General features: G+C 50.6%; 1 protein-coding gene across 4 annotated transcripts in view; it reads right to left on the reverse strand.

Moving 5' to 3' along the window:
* Positions 1-20,024, reverse strand: part of LOC119965270 (neuropeptide Y receptor type 6-like) — a 148,421-nt gene that overhangs the window by 37,093 nt on the left and 91,304 nt on the right. Inside the window, exon 1 of one of the 4 annotated variants that reach the window (XM_038795788.1) lies at positions 12,648-13,025. The exons of the other annotated variants lie outside the window; for them this stretch is intronic. The gene's annotated coding sequence lies outside the window, so the exon portion shown is untranslated. Of the gene's footprint in view, positions 1-12,647; positions 13,026-20,024 lie in introns of those variants that run through there. 4 annotated transcript variants of the gene reach the window in all.

Raw genomic sequence — 20,024 nt, forward strand, 5'->3', positions numbered from 1 at the left:
ACCTTGCTCTGTATGAAGAGCGGGTCCTGGAAATTGAGGGTTGACCAAAGAGAGAGCAGTCACTGACAACAAGGTTGGCCTGCACCGCAGACATGACGATCCACTGCCGCTTCATCCAGATGACCCGTCTCAAGTGCGTTGTTCATGTCAGACAAAATGACCCTTTCCCTCTCACTGACCATAGACATAGACATAGAACAGTACAGCACAGAACAGGCCCTTCGGCCCTCAATGTTGTGCCGAGCCATGATCACCCTACTCAAACCCACGTATCCACCCTATACCCGTAACCGAACAACCCCCCCCTTAACCTTACCTTTATTAGTACACTACGGGCAATTTAGCATGGCCAATCCACCTAACCCGCACATCTTTGGACTGTGGGAGGAAACCGGAGCACCCGGAGGAAACCCACACACACAGGGGGAGGACGTGCAGACTCCACACAGACAGTGACCCAGCCGGGAATCGAACCTGGGACCCTGGAGCTGTGAAGCATTTATGCTAACCACCATGCTACCCTGCTGACCTGCTACCACATGTCCATTCTCCCGCAGGATCGCTGTCTGATGAGGCTGGGCCATCCAGAGTCGACACACCCTCCCCCCTACCCCACCCAAGAGACCACCTCAGAGCAGAGCTTTGAGGAGACCACCATTGAGGCATCACAGCTATCAGGGGCTTCTGGCTTCTGGGGCACAAGCTGGTGAGCACCACACAGTTGTTGATGGCCATTCTGTTTGTGCGGAAAACGCATTTCTCCTTGTTATAAGTGAGGTTTAATTTCTGTGCCGTCTGGAGAAAACGGTGGAGGTTGGCGTCATGGTCCTGCTGGTCATAGCCGCAGATGGTAACATTGTCCAGATACGGAAATGTGGCCCGCAGCCCGTACTGGTCTACCATTTGGTCCATTGCTCGTTGGAACACCGAAACCCCATTAGTGACGCTGAAGGGAACCCGGAGGAAAAGGAAGAGGCGGCCATCGGCCTCGAACGCCGTGTAGTGGTGGTCTCCGGGCGGATTGGGAGCTGGTGGTATGCAGACTTCAGATCCGCCGTGGAAAATAGCCAATATTGGGCGATCTGGTTAACCATGTCTGCAATTCTGGGGAGGGGATATGTGTCTAGGAGCATAAAGCGATTTATGGTCTGACTACCACCATCTGAGCTCTCCAGGGACTATTACTGGTCTCTATGATCCCCTCACTGAGCAGCCTTCGGACCTCCGATCGGATAAAGACCCTATCCTGTAGGCTGTATCGCTTGCTGCGAGTAGCTACTGGTTTGCAATCTGGAGTGAGATTGGCGAAGAGAGGAGGGGGGGAGATGCGCAGCGTGGCTAGGCTGCAGATAGTGAGTGGGGGCAGGGGCCCGCCGAAGCTGAGGGTGAGGCTCTTGAGGTTGCACTGGAAATCCAGGCCTAATAATAGTGGCGCGCAGCAGTCAGGCAGGACATAAAGTTTAAATTTTGAATAACTAGCGCCTCAAATTGTGAGTGTAGCGACGGTGCGTCCTTGGATTTGGACTGAGTGGGAGCCCGAAGCGAGGGCGATAGTTTGGCTCACCAGAAAAATAGGAAGTGAACAGCGCCTTACCAGCTCTGGGTGTATGAAGCTCTCGGTGCTCCCGGAGTCAAAGAGGTATGGCGTGCTGTACCCGTTGATCTGGACCTCCGCCATCAAACTTCGTAGGTGCTTGGGGTGGGATTGATCTAGGGTGACCGTGTTGAGTTAGGGGCCGCGTGATGGGTGCCCGGGGAAGTCGTCCAAGTGGGCGTCCGGTCGAGTAGATGCCGGTACGTTCTGGCGCGCTTGATGCAGGATCGTTGCGCTGAGTTGCGGGCCGCGTGAAGAGTGCCCGGGGAAGTCGTAGTCTTCTGATGAGCTATCATGGAGATGCAGATGGGGCCCGTGGATCGCACATGGTGAGCAGCGAGGAAGATGGCAGCCCCCATGAGTCGCACGTGGCCGGTCACATGGTGGGGGTTTGCCAAGATGGCGGCCCCCATGGATCGCACGTGGCGGGAGGGGGCGGAGTCGAGGCGTCGGCCCCGCGGGCCCCGCTGGTGCTGGGAGCGATTTGTTCTCTCTACTGGGGAGTTAGAAACGGGGGCCCTTTTCGCGAGGCACACTCTGGCAAAGTGGCCTTTCTTCCCGCAGCTGCTGCAGGTTGCGGATCGGGCTGGGCAGTGCTGCCGCGGGTGCTGGCTTTGTCCACAGAAATGGCAGGCTAGGGCAGCTGAGTAGCTGGCTGGGGCAGCAGAGTGACTGGCTGGGGCCGCAGAGTAACTGGCTTTGGCAGCGCGGTAGCTGGGGGGCCGTGCGGCACAGGCCTGGGGGAGTTGTTGGTCGGGGGCCCACGATGGGGTCGCGGGGTCCGCGGGAAACGAGGTGAGGCTGCGGAAGGAGACTTCCATTGTGGTAGCAGCCTCCACAGTAGTGTCTAAGTCTTGGGCCCCCTTTTCCAGCAGCCTTTGGCGCACATAGTTTGATCTGAGACCCGCTACAAAAACATCCTGCACAGCAAGCTCCCTATGTTCGGCCGTGGTAACGGCCTGGTTGTTAGTCATTGGAAAGATTTTAAGTTCCCGTACGAATTCAGCTAGTGTTTCTGTCGGCCGCTGACGGCGAGTCGTAAATACGTGGCGTGCATAAACCTCGTTGATGGGCCTAACGTACATTTTGTACAATATCGCCAGCGCCGCGGTGTAAGAACCGGCCGGGTTTAGCTGCGGGGAAATTCTGTGGCTTAACCTCGCGTGCAGTAGGCTGAGCTTTTGTTCCTCCATTGGTCCAGGCCTTAAAACATCTCAGACAGTGGGAGAAAATTTCTTTACATAGAATTTACAGTGCAGAAGGAGGCCATTCGGCCCATCGAGTCTGCACCGGCTCTTGGAAAGAGCACCCTATCCAAGGTCAACACCTCCACCCTATCCCCATAACCCAGTAACCCCACCCAACACTAAGGGCAATTTTGGACACTAAGGGCAATTTAGCATGGCCAATCCACTTAACCTGCACATCTTTGGACTGTGGGAGGAAACCGGAGTACCCGGAGGAAACCCACGCACACACGGGGAGGATGTGCAGACTCCGCACAGACAGTGACCCAATCCGGAATTGAACCTGGGACCCTGGAGCTGTGAAGCGATTCTGCTATCCACAATGCTACCGTGCTGCCCTCAGCCTCTGCATCCTGTGGGTCGAGTTCTAGGCGTCTGGGCTTGAGGGCTGCTTCCATGATTTACTTCGACTGTTTCGTAAGTATATTAAATTGATGGAACGATCAATTCTACGGACACGTGCTTGTAGGATTAGAATAGCGGTTTTAATATACGTACAACAGAGCCAGTCTGTTCGCCGTTGAACCTTCGATGAACTGGCCGGCTGACTCTGTGGCACGGATCTTTATACAGCAGCTCCAGGGGGAGGAGTTCTGGGCAGAGCCAAGGGGGGAGCCCAGTACAAACTCTCGAGTACTCCCAGAGCTACTCCCCCTGTTGGTCAGGTAGTGCAACTGCACTTACAATATTGGTACGTATATACAATGGGAACAGAGTGACATTGGTAACTTATAACACCGTGTGAATCTCATTCACCACAGGTGGCACAGCGAAGCCATTGATACCGGTGAGTAAGCTGGGGCTCTCCAGCTCCAGGCCCTCTCGGGAATGTCTTACAAGGGCATCAAAGGCCGCAGGGCGTGAAAAGCAGCTAGCTGCCTCCACCTCTGATGTGCATCCCAGGGGCACATCTAGATGTAGCAGTAGGCCATGAAAGATCAAGAAGATTGAGGAGTTCTGATTGGGCACTGGGGGGGTGGGGGGTCACAATCTGTAGCTAGAGGGAATGAAAATGTCAAATGTTCACAATTAAAACATATCACACCTGATACATGTGAAGCATCTGTCAAGTTAATCTTCACAGCTGGCCTGCCTGCACCCCTCCCCCTGTTGACCCCTGTTCCCCCCAACCTCCAAGGTCAAATTCCCCCAGTGTAGACCCCATTCAGAGGATGGGTGTGAGCGCACTGTCAGCAGAAAGGCAGGAGTCAGACTTCAGCAGAAACTGAGGAGCACCAGAGCTTTCGTCACAGTGTATGATCATCACTCTCCTGCCTTGATTTGATTTGATTTATTGTCACATGTACCAAAGTACAGTGAAAAATATTTTTCTGTGGCCAAGGAACATACACAGTACGTACATAGTAGACAAAAAGAATAATCAACAGAAAATATTGACAAATGGTACATCGACAAGCAGTGATTGGTTACAGTGCTGAACAAGGGGCCAAACAATGCAAATACATGAGCAAGAGCAGCATAGGGTGTCATGAATAGTGTTCTTACAGGGAACAGATCAGTCCGAGGGGGAGTCGTTGAGGAGTCTTGTAGCTGTGGGGAAGAAGCTGTTCTTATGTCTGGATGTGCCAGTCTTCAGGCTTCTGTACCTTCTGCCTAATGGAAGGGTCTGGAAGAAGGCAATGCCTGGGTGGGAGGGGTCTCTGATAATTCTGTCTGTCTTCCTGAAGCAGCGGGAGGTAGGAAGTAGCGACATTGTTGGCCCGCTGACAGCGCCGACACAGGCCCATCACCCTGGGGTGATGTTACACAGAGCAGGGTGGAACAGAGTAGTCGGGAGTGGACAGGGAGGAGGGGGGGGGGGGGGGGGGGAAGATGGTGGGAGGGACACACGTTGAATATTCAGGGATGGAACCCCTCCCTGCCAATGAAGGGTATTGCCTGATGCCTAGGTACGTGCAAGGCGATGTGCGTGCCATCAATTACTCCCTGGACCCGGGGTATCCTGACGATGCTGGAGAATCTTGCAGCCAGGCATCTTGGTGGGCTTGGTCCAGCTCAATGTTTATATAGTCAGCAGCCCAAGCATTCAGGACATCTGTGACTTCACAGATGCATTTGTGGGCTGTAGCTTGTGATATGCTGCACAAGTCCACGTTTGAGCCCTGGAATGAACTGGTGGCATAGAGGTTCAGGGCTGCAGTGACCTTCATGGCCACTGTGAATGGGTCTCCTGCTCCTGCTCTACGGGGTGCCAAGTCCATCAGAACGTGGCACGGGTACCACACTGTCTCTTTCCTAAGATGCAATCTCCTGTGGCACATGCTGTCCGTCATCTCCTCGAAAGACCAACACCGCCTGTACACCTTGGGCCGTGGCTCGCGTTGCCCTCTGAGTTCCTCCTCAGCCTGGTGGAAGGCTGGGTCTTCAGGGTGTGCGGTGGCCCCCTGCACATGGAGTGCCGCCTCCAGCCCCTGTCAACGCTGCTGCCTTCTCTGGCATCTGGCTGTCTGGGCTACCACCAGCACCGCGAGGGCATTCTCTGTGGAACTGACACCACCATCAATTTTGGTCTCCGGGAGGAATTGGAGGAGATAGACCGACAATCAATTAGAGCTTCAACCCCTGAAATCCCCCAAGGCTCCCCACCCTTACATGTCCCGCCTTCTCTCAGAGTGCCATCCAGCGTGGCACACACCCCCAGCCACTGCAGGAACTCCTAGACTCCAGACCCCCAGCCTGCTGCCGAGAACATTAGAGAGAGCGTGAGCAAGAGCCCTCCCCTGATCCACACGCTAACCCTTTGGCCGTGAGGATATCCCCAGTGCTGAAGCTCAGCTCTTGACTCTTTCATTGTTGGCTGCTGACTCTGTGGTGCTGATGCTTCTCGTGGTCAAGCAAAATGTTCAGGCTTCAAAGTTTGATTGAAATGCAATACAATAATCATCATCTGAGACATGGCATGTGGACCCATGAGAAGCCCCTTGAAAGGTGTGAAGTGCTCTCACAACTAACAAGGCCAATTCCTTATTAGCAATAGCCTGCAGTTTTAAAGCTAGACGCTGCTCACAGTCAAAGGGAGTTATAGTGACCTTCAGTATATAACGAAGAGCAGGATTCTGTCCTGGAAGTGTTTGGCAGGAAAACAGGCTGCAGCTGTATTTGCCCCTGTTATAGGTATCCACAATCTTAAAGATGGCTGAAGTCCTCACAGACGGAAAGCCCCTCATTTCACCCCTTCCCCCCCGACCCGGGGCGACCCCCGACCTAGAATGCTTCAGCCCCCCGACCAAGCCCCACCCCCCGGAAGGGTCCCCCATCTCCCCCAAAGCACTGGGGCAGCAGCTCCAGAGCCTTTGAGCTGCTGCATGCGCGAAAATCGAAATAGCTGTGATGATATGCATAAAGCAATTCTGTATCTCATGTTGTACATGACCTCGAACCAGCAGGTGGCAGTGTGGCAGTGTAAGTTTACCATGCGGCTCTGTGCCTCGAAGAGTTGGGAGTAAGTCGTGTTGGTGGATAGATGTATTTTGCAGGAGCTCTATAATAGTTAGTGTTAGTAGTTTGTAATATATTTATTACAGTTATCTTTACCACACAGTTCTTTCACAATAAATTATTTAAATTAGGTTTTCTGTAGCGCATCATTCATATCGGCCAGTCTGCAGAACATGACAATGGCTACTTACTCCTCAGTTCCCTTCAGCAGCTGTTGCACAAACTTCACGTTTTTAAAAAGGAGTACTAAACGACACCCACGTCGTTTCTTGCTGGGAGCCGGTTAATTCCCAGGAGGCCACTACGTTTGATGTCAATCTCGCTAATGTGTTTTAAATAATGCCAGTTGAGGTTAATGAAACGTTCGCCATATTTGGGCGGGCCGTTTAGATGACGAATTGAATCCCGCCCGGCATGAATCTCAACTTTGTCCTTTCCTGCGATTTAACCGGTGTGCCCTGATCTGCGCCGGATGAAACGTGATGGTTAAATCGTGCCCAGGATCTCTATTTGAAAGCTTACAGATTTGGAGTTGTTATTTTTACCACAACAGAGTATTCCATCACATTCCTGAAATTAATGAAAATGAAATGAAAATCACTTATTGTCACGAGTAGGCTTCAAATGAAGTTACTGTGAAAAGCCCCTATTCGCCACATTCCGGCGCCTGTTCGGGGAGGCCGGTACGGGAATTGAACTCGTGCCTTGTAGATTGTGGACATGTTTTGGGGAGTCAGGAAGCGAGTTCCTCAACACAGATTTCCCAGGCTGACCTGTTTTTTTTATATAAATGTTTTTTTTATTGTCTTTTTGAACAAAGTATATTTACAGTTATGGACACAGGATAATATATATATATATATATATATAGAAGAGAAGAGAAAAACAAAACAAAAAAAAGATAGTTTGATATTGTGCACTAGCTCAACAACAGCAACTCTGTATTTTTAACACATAAGTAGGCACCTGTTTGTGAGAGGGGGGGGGGGGGGGGGGGGGGGGGGAGACTGGAGAGGTACATATACATTTGGGTGCCGGAGAAAGAATTACATTAGTTATGTCCAATACAGAGAGGGCAATACGAGAATTGATCTGGTGTTGGTGTTATTACTTGCTTCTCCCAGAAGGTTTTTGCTGCCGTTCTCGTCGCGCATTCACCTCCGCTTGGGCCGTTCATCCCATCTCTTCCTTGCTCTCTGTTCCTGTATTTGCCAAGTTTGTTGTGATTTCCCGTGCTCTCCTTCCAGATATCATTCCCTTGCCTCCCCCTCTCTGGTTCCCCTCTATTGTTCCCTGTCTCTTCCCTCTTCCCCCCTCCCCCTTTCTTCCCCCTTCCCCCTCACCCCTCCCCCTCCCCTTCTCCTGTGGGTCGCCTTACTTTTCTCTTAGGTTTAGCTGTATCTACCCCCCCCCCCACACCCCGGTCTATCTCTCCCTCTCATGCTTTGGCTACTTCCCTCTGATTCTTGGCTACCTGGCTATTCTTCTGCTTGTTCGTTGGCCACAAACAGGTCCCAGAAATTGGGTGAATGGCTCCCCCGTTCTAAGCCATCTGATGGCGAATTTGATTGTCTCCATTTGGAGAGATTCCGAGAGGTCGGACAGCCAGTCTGCAGCTCTGGGTGGTGCTGCTGACCGCCAGCCGAACAGGATTCTACGGCGGGCGATCAGGGAGGCAAAGGGAAGGGCGTCCGCCCTCCTCCCTAGGAATAGATCTGGCTGGTCTGATACCCCGAAGACCACCATTTTCGGGCATGGCTCCACCCTCATCCCCACCATTTTGGACATGGCTTCAAAGAAGGCTGTCCAGTACCCTGCAAGCCTGGGGCAAGACCATCTGAGCGTGGTTGGCTGGGCCTCCTTGGCACCGTTCACATCTATAGTCCACCTCCGGGAAGAACCTACTCGTTCAAATTCTTGTTAAGTGGGCTCTATATACCACTTTTAGTTGCGCTCACCTGTTTTTTAGCCACAGTATTCATGGGATAATTCCAATTCAGTTTCTACTCAATGGTAACCCCATTGATTGATTGGTTGATAGTGTAATTCATAATGTGTAATGCCATGTCAAGGAAAGATAGTTGGATTTTGTGTTGTTCGAAATGGTTGTTGTCTGGCACTTGTGTAGTGTGGCTCTAGTGTTGCTGCATTTCATGACAGATTGCTTCAGTTTCTGAGGAGTTGGTATAGCTGCTGCATTATGCAATTATCAGTAAACATCCCACATCTGACCTTATGATGGAGGAAAGATCAATAATGATGCATCAGAAGGTGGTTGGGTCTAGGACATTACTTGACTATTTCACAGCGGCAGATGGTGAAATTTGAATTCAATAAAAATCTGGAATTAAAAGTTTAATGATGACTGTGAAACCATTGTCGATTGTTGTAAAAACCCATCTGGTTCACTAATGTCCTTTCGATAAGGAAATCTGTCATCCTCAACTGGTCTGACCTACATGTGACTCCAGATCCACAGCAATGTGGTTGGCTCTTTAAAAAAAATGCCACTCAGATCGACGGCAATTAGGGATGGGCAACAAATGCTGGCCTTGCCTGCGACACCCACATCCGATGAAAGAATAAAGAAAAAAAAGATTGGCAAAATAATCTGGTGAAAACGTGACTGCAATTTTGCACACTTACAGGAACACCCGTGCATAACTAAAAAAAGCATTTCTTTCCTGTCTCCAGGTTTATGCCATTAGTAAGAGTTTACAAGTCCACTCTCCCATCTTCATGAAGCTGTTATGGCTGTGCTCCTTATTCCACAGTGGGTCTTTTCACCAAAATGTGTTCCAGTGGAAGACATCCCAAAGCTGATCAATTAAAAGGGTCATTCCATTGAAAACTCTGTAGTCAGAGGAAGGCCATTTGGCTCATCGAGTCTGCACTGACCTTCTGAAAGAGCACCCTACCTAGACCTGGTTGGCACCGCCAAGGTGCCAGGGTCAGGAGCTGAGGGGAGCCATGCGCATGAAAGGGGTGGTGATGGGGATATGAAGGGGGGGGGGGGCAGAAGGGAGATATGAAGAGGCCTCATAAAGTTTGGGGGTGAAGGGGGTTCTGAAAGGGGTGGGCCCCCGAATGGTGGGGTGGGGGGGACTGAAAAGGGGGGGGGGGGGGCTCAGCAACCCTATGGTAGGGCATCCTCACTTGAGAGGGGGATAATGCCAATGTCTGCAGGGAGTGGCATTGTTTGTGGGTGGAGGGTGTAGGGGACCCTCAAACTCACTTCGAGATCAAGGCACCCTTTCAAAATGGCGCCCCGATCTCTGAGGAACCATTCTCACCGGCGAATGCAGCTCCCCACTGCTGAAAAAATTTCCAAGTGTGGGTTTCACCAAGGAGAAACTCCCCAAGGCCCAAAAAAGTGTGGGTGAATCCAGGCCTGGATCTCACCCAAAAAGCCAGCGGGAAACACCCTGCCAAACTTGCCCAAAATTACATTTCAAAATATTTTGGTTGAATTGCATCTAACACTACTTCAGAGCCCATATTGCAGCTTCATGCTTGTTTTTTTTTTCTTGAATAAATAGCACAGACTTGAACATTCATTACTCGAATTTAATATTCTGGCATCACAGCAGCTAATTGGCGAAGTGACATCAGGATAGTGCCAAATCAGAGAGCCCTTATCCTGGCAGAACACCATGCAAACTGCACAGGAAGTGTTGGCAGCACGGCTAACTCCCGCCATGCCTCAGTAGCACTGCTACAAGTGGTGTTATAAAGAAGCAATTTCTCACCCTCTACCCTCAGCCTCATTTCCTAGAACAGGGATCTCTGTGGCTCCATTGAAAAGTTACACTGCTTTGTAGCCTATTGCACACACTACGGACATTATTTCACTGGCAGCTACAATTATTGCAGTCTCGATATCTGCATCTCTAAGCTGCTGCAAGCTTGATCTCAGAATCAGTTTCTATCCCTGCATCTCGCCTGCAAAATTGATCAAGATTAACAATCTGGAGGTTAGGCAGGTGCAATTTCTCCAACATTTGACCACTGGTCTGCAATATGCGCAATCAGACTATTTCTGATTACATTGACATGTGTGAAACTGCGGGAGCTTATGGCTTTAAAATGTTGGTTCAGCCTAACTCAACATCATCATAATATTATAAGTAGCACATTTTACACGACGCCCAGGTCCCATGTTCGATCCCGGCCCTGGGTCACTGTCCGTCTGGAGTTTGCACATTCTTCCCGTGTCTGCGTGGGTTTCGGCTCCACAACCCAAAAGATGTGCAGGCTAGGTAGATTGGCCATGCTAAATTGCCCCTTAATTAAAAAAATATATATTGGGTACTCTAAAGTAGCACATTTTATATGCAGAACTGATTGCAAAACTCTTCTTTTTCTGAAGTGTATTTTTATACAATGTGCAATTGATCAGAAGGTCTCAGGTTTAATCCCCGTGCTAAGATCCCTGCTTTAAGTGATATTAGGATATTAAAATCTGCTTCAACTTGTCCGGGGTAGTGAGGAGAAAATTATTCATGGTTCCTGCTCTTGATTGCTACCCAGCAAGAGTGCTGAGCAGTTGTAAGGATATGGGAAGGATTCGGGGAAGGTTAAGTTGCAAAATGCACCCTGCTACCTCATGTGCATTTCTGTTTAAGTTTGGAAATACTTGAAGACAGTTTGAAAGGGGTGTATTTACAAATGCCAGACGTGATTAGTATACCACATCAATGTTTCAATTTGAGGAATGGTACAATGAGGATCAGTAGTGAATAGATCAGTGATTCTCATCGTCTCAGTGCTGGCCTTTTTCAGAAAGGCATTAAAGAGTTTCCAACACCCATAAAACTACACCCGAACACAAATCACTTTTACAACTGGAGGGGGTTAGTTTAAAATAATAAAACAGTTTTCTAGATACAACTGTCTGATAATTACAAAATAGGACCAATCTTACAAGTCCACTGTGCCATTGGATAACCTCATCCACGAACAGCCCACACTAAAAATTCATATGTCTGCTGCTCACAAAAGAAAATCCTATTTAGATATTCCTGAATTTGTGAAAAGTGCTGCTGATGGTTAAGGTTCTCTCCTGATTCACAGATTCATAAAATGATCCCCACAATGCAATAGAGTTGACAGCCTGTTATATTTCAATTCACCAATTTAACATTCTGGTTTTCAATTTCAATAGCAATATTTTCCTGGGAAATTGTACAAATGTATTTGGCATAGGATAAATAATAGAGCAAAATATAAGTTTTTACTTTTTCACAGGATGTGGGCGTCACTGGCTAGGTCAACATTTATTGCCCATCCCTAATTGCGCTTCAGAAGGTGATTATGAGCTACATTCCATGTGGTGTAGGTACACCCACTGTGCTGTTAGGAGCAAGTTCCAGGATTGTAACCCAGCGACAGTGAAGGAACGGCAATATATTTCCAAGTCAGGATGGTGTGTGACTTGGAGGGGAAATTGCAGGTGGTGGTGTTCCCATACATTTGTTGCTCTTGTCCTTCTAGGTGGTGGAGATCACAGGTTTGGATAATATTATTTGAATATCAACTTATGCTTACAGTATAAGATTATAAAAATATTAAATATGGAATAGGTTATAGCCTATAGGTTCTGAAATGACAAAAACATTTTAACGCATGGGTTTTATTCAAAAATATGATTTTAAAATGTTGAAATTTATATACTTGATCATGTCTCTCAGAAACCTCCCAAAGAGCAAGTACAATGATATTTGCTACACATCTGTTTGAGCTCGGCAAAATTTGAGCAATAGCAGCATATTTGATGGCATTTGATGGTGTTGGCTGAGGAGGGAATTTTGGCTTGCTGGTTAAGGAAACTCCCTGCCCGTTCCCAAACAATGACATGAGACACAGCATTATCCACACAAGCTTTTAGAGCAAGGAAACAAAACTATTGGTTAAACATGATTCAAAGGACAACATTCGCAACAGTGAATTTTCCTGAGTCCCACACTTAAATGCCAGCTTGGATTATTTGATTAAATTGTGGAATGGGGCTCAAAACAACATTCTTGACATAAAGAGCCATCAAGTTAGCCAAGCTGACAACTTATAGTTGTAAATTAATTAAATCAAGAGTTAGGTTGGTACCAAATCGATGCCAAAGCAGCAACTCAAGTAACTTCAAATGGTGCAACAGTCATCTTATGCAAGACAAATCACTACAATACAGCACCAATAAGCACACCGCAGAATGACATTTGGTTTACTTTCAGCATACAATTTGCTCAAATATATTGCTGGTGTTGTCTCAGTGCATCTCTTTCACAGTTTACGCACTGTGACATAAAATCTACACCTTTCAACTTATCTAATTTTGAAATGAAAATAATTACCTGATGAGATTAGATTTTTCCAGTTTCATGGCTCGTCCTGTAGGTTTCAGGAGGAACACTGCATTTCAGAATACTCACGTCCACAGGATATTTCTTCCATGTATCTATTAGATCACGGTTAGTATGACATTATAGTTACATCAGACGATACTGATGATATTCTTGAAGATAAGGCTTTCATTTGTGTGCAATGCACTTTGTCCAAGCCACACAGTGCACTGACGTTTTATGATTGACACCAAAACAACCGCAGAGACAACTTGAAGAGTCTCAACTATGATCAAAAACAGGACAAATGGATACAAAGCACCACCAATCAGCTCAGCACAGGATAGGATGTGGTTTACTTTCACAATATGATTTGTCGATCCTTATCAGGTTCTGGAGGACTGAGGAGAGGTATTACCGTACTGTGCATTGTTATTAACAAGCCTTTAGCATGGCAGCAGCAGACGGATTAGTGTGATTCTCTAGCACCATCTTGCAGCTGAATTTAGGATTTTGCAGAACCCCAAATACTTAAATATTTTACAAAAGCTAAGATCTATCAGTTGGTAACATAAATCTTTGTTATAATGTTAAGATATAGTTGTATAAACACCTATGAGGAAAACATTGACGTTTTCTCCAGTAAAACATTTCAAATAATTTGTCTAATAATTGCACTGTTAAACAGTGAGCTCGGTTCCAGATTGAAGACTTTCTAGATTATACAGAATAACTGATATTTTCTGTAGTATTAATGTAATTTTTTCAGAACAAAATCTGAAACTATAATCTCCTTTTCCAGTAACATTGATAAACATAAAGAGCTGATGATTCAATTACCAATTTGCTCTTTAGTCTGGCGATTAAAGTAATAAAATATATATATTTTAAAATCCCATCGCAGCCCCACACTTAGAATTATGGAAAATTGTTTACAATATTATTGCGTAGCAACCTCTCTGGGAAGCATTAATTCACTTGGTGACTTGAATTTAAAAAAAAATGTTGCAGTGTTTGTCAACACTATTTGAAGTTGCAATTCCAATTTATTCCAGGGTCAACACAATACATGATCGCTTATTGTCACAAGTAGGCTTCAATGAAGTTACTGTGAAAAGCCCCTAGTCGCCACATTCCGGCGCCTGGTCAGGAGGCTGGAATGGGAATACATATTCTCGCCTTAAAGCTTGTTGCAACAAAGTTCTTCGGCTGGATGCTTTGTTTCAGCGGCAGCACCAGCGGAGCATGTGTGGTCTCTTACAACCAAAAAATCGGCGTGAAACCCTCACTGATTCCGGGACTGGTGAGGGGCTCGCACTGGGGCTGGGTGAAACCCCCGCCTCCTGCAACGAAAACGGCTGGAGAATGGCAGGGTCCCGGGCCGCGAAAGCGCACGGCTGACGACCTGCAGTGGTTGCGCTGTACAACATGGCACCAGCCATGCGCGAACCCAACCCACCATTCGCGACCCCACAGCACACCCCTTGGCCACCCCCACCAGTCCCCCCAGCCCTCGCAGAAGCCCACTCAGCAAGCGGCACGGATCCCGGCCGAGTGTGGCGGCGCTGGACACAGTCCACATCCGCCACGCCGGGTACCCGCAAGGCTGAGACCGTACGTGTCCCGCGCCATCCCGAAACATCGCGGGAGGGCCGGCCGATGGCACGCCAACACAGTTACAACGGCACGCAACACGCGATGCGATGACGCCATTTCGGAGGGGGTCGGAGCATGGCTGCCCGGCGTCAAACTGCCGCTGGTGCCGATTTGGCCGTTGGAGCCCATTCTCCGCCCGATTGCTGAACACAATTTTGGCGTCAGGCAACAGAGAATCCCGCCCCTTCATTCCTTCCGTCATCAAAGTCTTGGGGCACGGTCTAACGAAAAAGTTTCTCAGTGTGGTGTGAGTGTGGTAGCGAGCGGGAATTACTGGGTGTTTCCTGATGGCCGACCCAGCGAGGCTGTCACTGGTATCTAACATTAATTAGGGCACTTAACGAGGTCCCACGAGCTTCACATCAGAAACGATTGCCCCGCCAGCTGATTTGCCTGGACCACACTCGGCAGCACTCCGCTAACAAGAGGAAGCGGCTCTTAAGCTGATCCCATGAGCAAACCCCAGACTGCAGACAGCCATGCCACTGTGCAGACCAGCACAATACTACTCCTGTGCCCCAGCACACACTGGCACCTGCCTGCACATCCCACCCATGCCCAGCGGCGATGCTCATGCCTGATCCCCGCCATAGCTCCTCCCGGCCCCGTGAATGCATGAGACATGCAGCTCACAATACCTTCTCCCTGCCCCCGCATCAGATGGAAAAGGGCCCAGACAGATGGCGGTGTGCCAGACATCAGAGTCTTCATCCCCTAGGAAGAACGGACCCTGGAGGTTGTAGGGGTGGCCAAGGACAGATCGGTCACCAACGTGGAGATTGGCCTGCACCGCAGAGGTGAGTACCCATCAGCCCCACCCAGTTGACATGTCACACGTAAGTTATTCATGCTTGTCATACCGTTCTTTCTCACTGACCACATGTCCAATCTCCCACAGGATCTCCACCCGATTGTCCCGGCCTATCCGGGATGGGCCCTGCCATCCAAGAGAACACTTCGGAGGAGGGCTCCAAATTTGCAACAATGAGGCTCTCATCCCCACCCACCTCCAATGCAGAGACACACAACTTGGCGATGAAAGTAGTGGACAGGTTTCTGGGGCACAATCTGGTGAGCACCACACAGTTGCTGATATATACAAGGTGGAGTCAGGAACCTCCAGGGGGGACAGCAGTCAGAGGTCTGCTGGATCCCAGGACTCAGCTGGATCCCAGTCAGATGCCAAACCTCTGGACAAGGTTATCCTGGAGCTGATGCAGATGCTAGGGTTTGTCCATGATATTCAGAAAAGATATCAGCGAAACTCCAGTGAGCCCATAGCTGATTGAAGGAGTCCCAAAGAGTATGGGCATAGGAGATGCCGTCGGTATTGTGTGGCACTGAGGCCAACACTGCTAGGGTGGCGACCACAGTGGAAAGCCTGGAGCACGACGTCAGCATCATGAGAGGTGGTGTCCAAGGCGTTGCTCAGTGAGTGACAGCCATGGCTGTCCCAGTTGCTGGGGGGACGCGTCTCTGGCACATGTGGACCTTGCAAAGGTGCTGCGGAGCATGTCCCAGTCTCAGGTGGACCTTGCCAAGGTGCTGCGGAGAATGTCCCAATGTCAGGTGGACCTTGCCAAGGTGCTGCGGAGAATGTCCCAATGTCAGGTGGACCTTGCCAAGGTGCTGCGGAGCATGTCCCAATCTCAGGTGGGCATTGCCGAGGCGCCCCAGAGGATGTCCCAATCTCAGGTGGGCATTGCCGAGGCGCTCCAGAGAATGTCCCAATCTCAGGTGGGCATTGCCGAGGCGCCCCAGAGAATGTCCCAATCTCAGGTGGGCATTGCCGAGGCGCTCCAGAGAATGTCCCAATCTCAGGTGGACATTGCCGAGGCGCCCCAGAGAATGTCCTAATCTCAGGTGGACATTGCCGAGGCGCCCCAGAGAATGTCCCAGTGTCAGGTGGGCATTGCCGAGGTGCTCCAGAGAATGTCCTAATCTCAGGTGGGCATTGCCGAGGCGCTCCAGAGAATGTCCCAATCTCAGGTGGGCATTGCCGAGGCGCTCCAGAGAATGTCCCAATCTCAGGTGGACATTGCCGAGGCGCCCCAGAGAATGTCCCAATCTCAGGTGGACATTGCCGAGGCGCTCCAGAGAATGTCCCAATCTCAGGTGGACATTGCCGAGGCGCCCCAGAGAATGTCCTAATCTCAGGTGGACATTGCCGAGGCGCCCCAGAGAATGTCCTAATCTCAGGTGGACATTGCCGAGGCGCCCCAGAGAATGTCCTAATCTCAGGTGGACATTGCCGAGGCGCCCCAGAGAATGTCCTAATCTCAGGTGGACATTGCCGAGGCGCCCCAGAGAATGTCCTAATCTCAGGTGGGCATTGCCGAGGCGCCCCAGAGAATGGCCTAATCTCAGGTGGGCATTGCCGAGGCGCCCCAGAGAATGTCCTAATCTCAGGTGGACATTGCCGAGGCGCCCCAGAGAATGTCCCAATCTCAGGTGGACATTGCCGAGGCGCTCCAGAGAATGTCCCAATCTCAGGTGGACATTGCCGAGGCGCCCCAGAGAATGTCCTAATCTCAGGTGGACATTGCCGAGGCGCCCCAGAGAATGTCCTAATCTCAGGTGGACATTGCCGAGGCGCCCCAGAGAATGTCCTAATCTCAGGTGGACATTGCCGAGGCGCCCCAGAGAATGTCCTAATCTCAGGTGGACATTGCCGAGGCGCCCCAGAGAATGTCCTAATCTCAGGTGGGCATTGCCGAGGCGCCCCAGAGAATGTCCTAATCTCAGGTGGGCATTGCCGAGGCGCCCCAGAGAATGTCCTAATCTCAGGTGGACATTGCCGAGGCGCCCCAGAGAATGTCCTAATCTCAGGTGGACATTGCCGAGGCGCCCCAGAGAATGTCCTAATCTCAGGTGGACATTGCCGAGGCGCCCCTGAGAATGTCCTAATCTCAGGTGGATATTGCCGAGGCGCCCCAGAGAATGTCCTAATCTCAGGTGGACATTGCCGAGGCGCCCCAGAGAATGTCCTAATCTCAGGTGGACATTGCCGAGGCGCTCCAGAGAATGTCCTAATCTCAGGTGGACATTGCCGAGGCGCCCCAGAGAATGTCCTAATCTCAGGTGGACATTGCCGAGGCGCCCCAGAGAATGTCCTAATCTCAGGTGGACATTGCCGAGGCGCCCCAGAGAATGTCCTAATCTCAGGTGGGCATTGCCGAGGCGCTCCAGAGAATGTCCTAATCTCAGGTGGACATTGCCGAGGCGCCCCAGAGAATGTCCCAATCTCAGGTGGGCATTGCCGAGGCGCTCCAGAGAATGTCCCAATCTCAGGTGGGCATTGCCGAGGCGCCCCAGAGAATGTCCCAATCTCAGGTGGACATTGCCGAGGCGCTCCAGAGAATGTCCCAGTGTCAGGTGGGCATTGCCGAGGCGCCCCAGAGAATGTCCTAATCTCAGGTGGACATTGCCGAGGCGCCCCAGAGAATGTCCTAATCTCAGGTGGACATTGCCGAGGCGCCCCAGAGAATGTCCTAATCTCAGGTGGACATTGCCGAGGCGCCCCAGAGAATGTCCCAATCTCAGGTGGGCATTGCCGAGGCGCCCCAGAGAATGTCCTAATCTCAGGTGGACATTGCCGAGGCGCCCCAGAGAATGTCCTAATCTCAGGTGGACATTGCCGAGGCGCCCCAGAGAATGTCCTAATCTCAGGTGGACATTGCCGAGGCGCCCCAGAGAATGTCCTAATCTCAGGTGGACATTGCCGAGGCGCCCCAGAGAATGTCCCAATCTCAGGTGGGCATTGCCGAGGCGCCCCAGAGAATGTCCTAATCTCAGGTGGACATTGCCGAGGCGCCCCAGAGAATGTCCTAATCTCAGGTGGACATTGCCGAGGCGCCCCAGAGAATGTCCTAATCTCAGGTGGACATTGCCGAGGCGCTCCAGAGAATGTCCTAATCTCAGGTGGACATTGCCGAGGCGCCCCAGAGAATGTCCTAATCTCAGGTGGACATTGCCGAGGCGCCCCAGAGAATGTCCTAATCTCAGGTGGGCATTGCCGAGGCGCTCCAGAGAATGTCCTAATCTCAGGTGGACATTGCCGAGGCGCCCCAGAGAATGTCCTAATCTCAGGTGGACATTGCCGAGGCGCCCCAGAGAATGTCCTAATCTCAGGTGGACATTGCCGAGGCGCTCCAGAGAATGTCCTAATCTCAGGTGGACATTGCCGAGGCGCTCCAGAGAATGTCCTAATCTCAGGTGGACATTGCCGAGGCGCCCCAGAGAATGTCCTAATCTCAGGTGGACATTGCCGAGGCGCCCCAGAGAATGTCCTAATCTCAGGTGGGCATTGCCGAGGCGCCCCAGAGAATGTCCCAATCTCAGGTGGACATTGCCGAGGCGCTCCAGAGGATGTCCCAATCTCAGGTGGACATTGCCGAGGCGCTCCAGAGCATGTCACAGTTGCGGAGGAACATGTTTCAGACGCAGATGGGACATTGCGAGGCAGTGTAGAGCCTGGCCCAGTCACAGCATCACTGATGGCACCAAGACCATGGTGTAGATGTAGACAATGGGCAGCCGCAAGGGCTGACAGAGCCAGATGACTCAAGGGTCTCTCGAGTTCTATCCAGCTGCCTCGCCATTGCAAGGTGACCCTCCAAGGCGCTACGGACACTGGCTGGGAGGAGGACGTTCTGGAGGTCAAGCCGGAGCTACCCTACAGGAAGACAATAGTGATCACCAGCTCTCCCGAGTCCCCCCTCCAGACAATGAAGCATCTTGAGGGCAGCGGTGGGAACAGAGTGGCAAGGTGACAGATGCGCCGCCGGCAAATCAGCCGGGGCCCTCCGGCCCCAGGCCCTCCAGAGGACACCCACCAGGCGCTTCAAAGATCACCACAAGGTGCGATAACAAAGAAAAAAGAAAAGCACAGCACAGGACCAGGCCCTTCGGCCTTCCAACCCCGTGCCGACCATGCTGCCCGGTAGCATTGTGGATAGCACAATCGCTTCACAGCTCCAGGGTCCCAGGTTCGATTCCGGCTTGGGTCACTGTCTGTGCGGAGTCTGCACATCCTCCCCGTGTGTGCGTGGGTTTCCTCTGGGTGCTCCGGTTTCCTCCCACAGTCCAAAGATGTGTGGGTTAGGTGGATTGGCCATGATAAATTGCCCTTAGTGTCCAAAATTGCCCTTAGTGTTGGGTGGGGTTACTGAGTTATGGGGATAGGGTGGAGGTGTTGACCTTGGGTAGGGGGTAGGGTGCTCTTTCCAAGAGCCGGTGCAGACTCGATGGGCCGAATGGCCTCCTTCTGCACTGTAAATTCTATATATGTAAACTGCAATCTTCTACACTTCCTGGGTCCATATCCCTCTATTCCTATCCTATTCATGTATTTGTTAAGATGCCCCTTAAACGTCACTATTGTCCCTGCTTCCACCACCTCCTCCAGTAGCGAGTTCCAGGCACCCACTACCCTTTGTGTAAAAAAAGTGCCTCGTACATCTCCTCTTGCCCCTCGCACCTTAAACCTGTGCCCCCTAGTAATTGACCCCTCTACCCTGGGGAAAAACCTCTGACTATCCACTCTGTCTATGCCCCTCATAATTTTGTAGACCTCTATCAGGTCGCCCCTCAACCTCCGTTGTTCCAGTGAGAACAAACCGAGTTTATTCAACTGCTCCTCATAGCTAATGCCCTCCATACCAGGCAACATCCTGGTAAATTTCTTCTGCACCTTCTCTAAAGCCTCCACATCTTCTGGTAGTGTAGCAACCA

This window comes from Scyliorhinus canicula, chromosome 4 (genome assembly GCF_902713615.1).
Source record: "Scyliorhinus canicula chromosome 4, sScyCan1.1, whole genome shotgun sequence".
In the NCBI taxonomy this organism is placed as follows: Eukaryota; Metazoa; Chordata; class Chondrichthyes; order Carcharhiniformes; family Scyliorhinidae; genus Scyliorhinus; species Scyliorhinus canicula.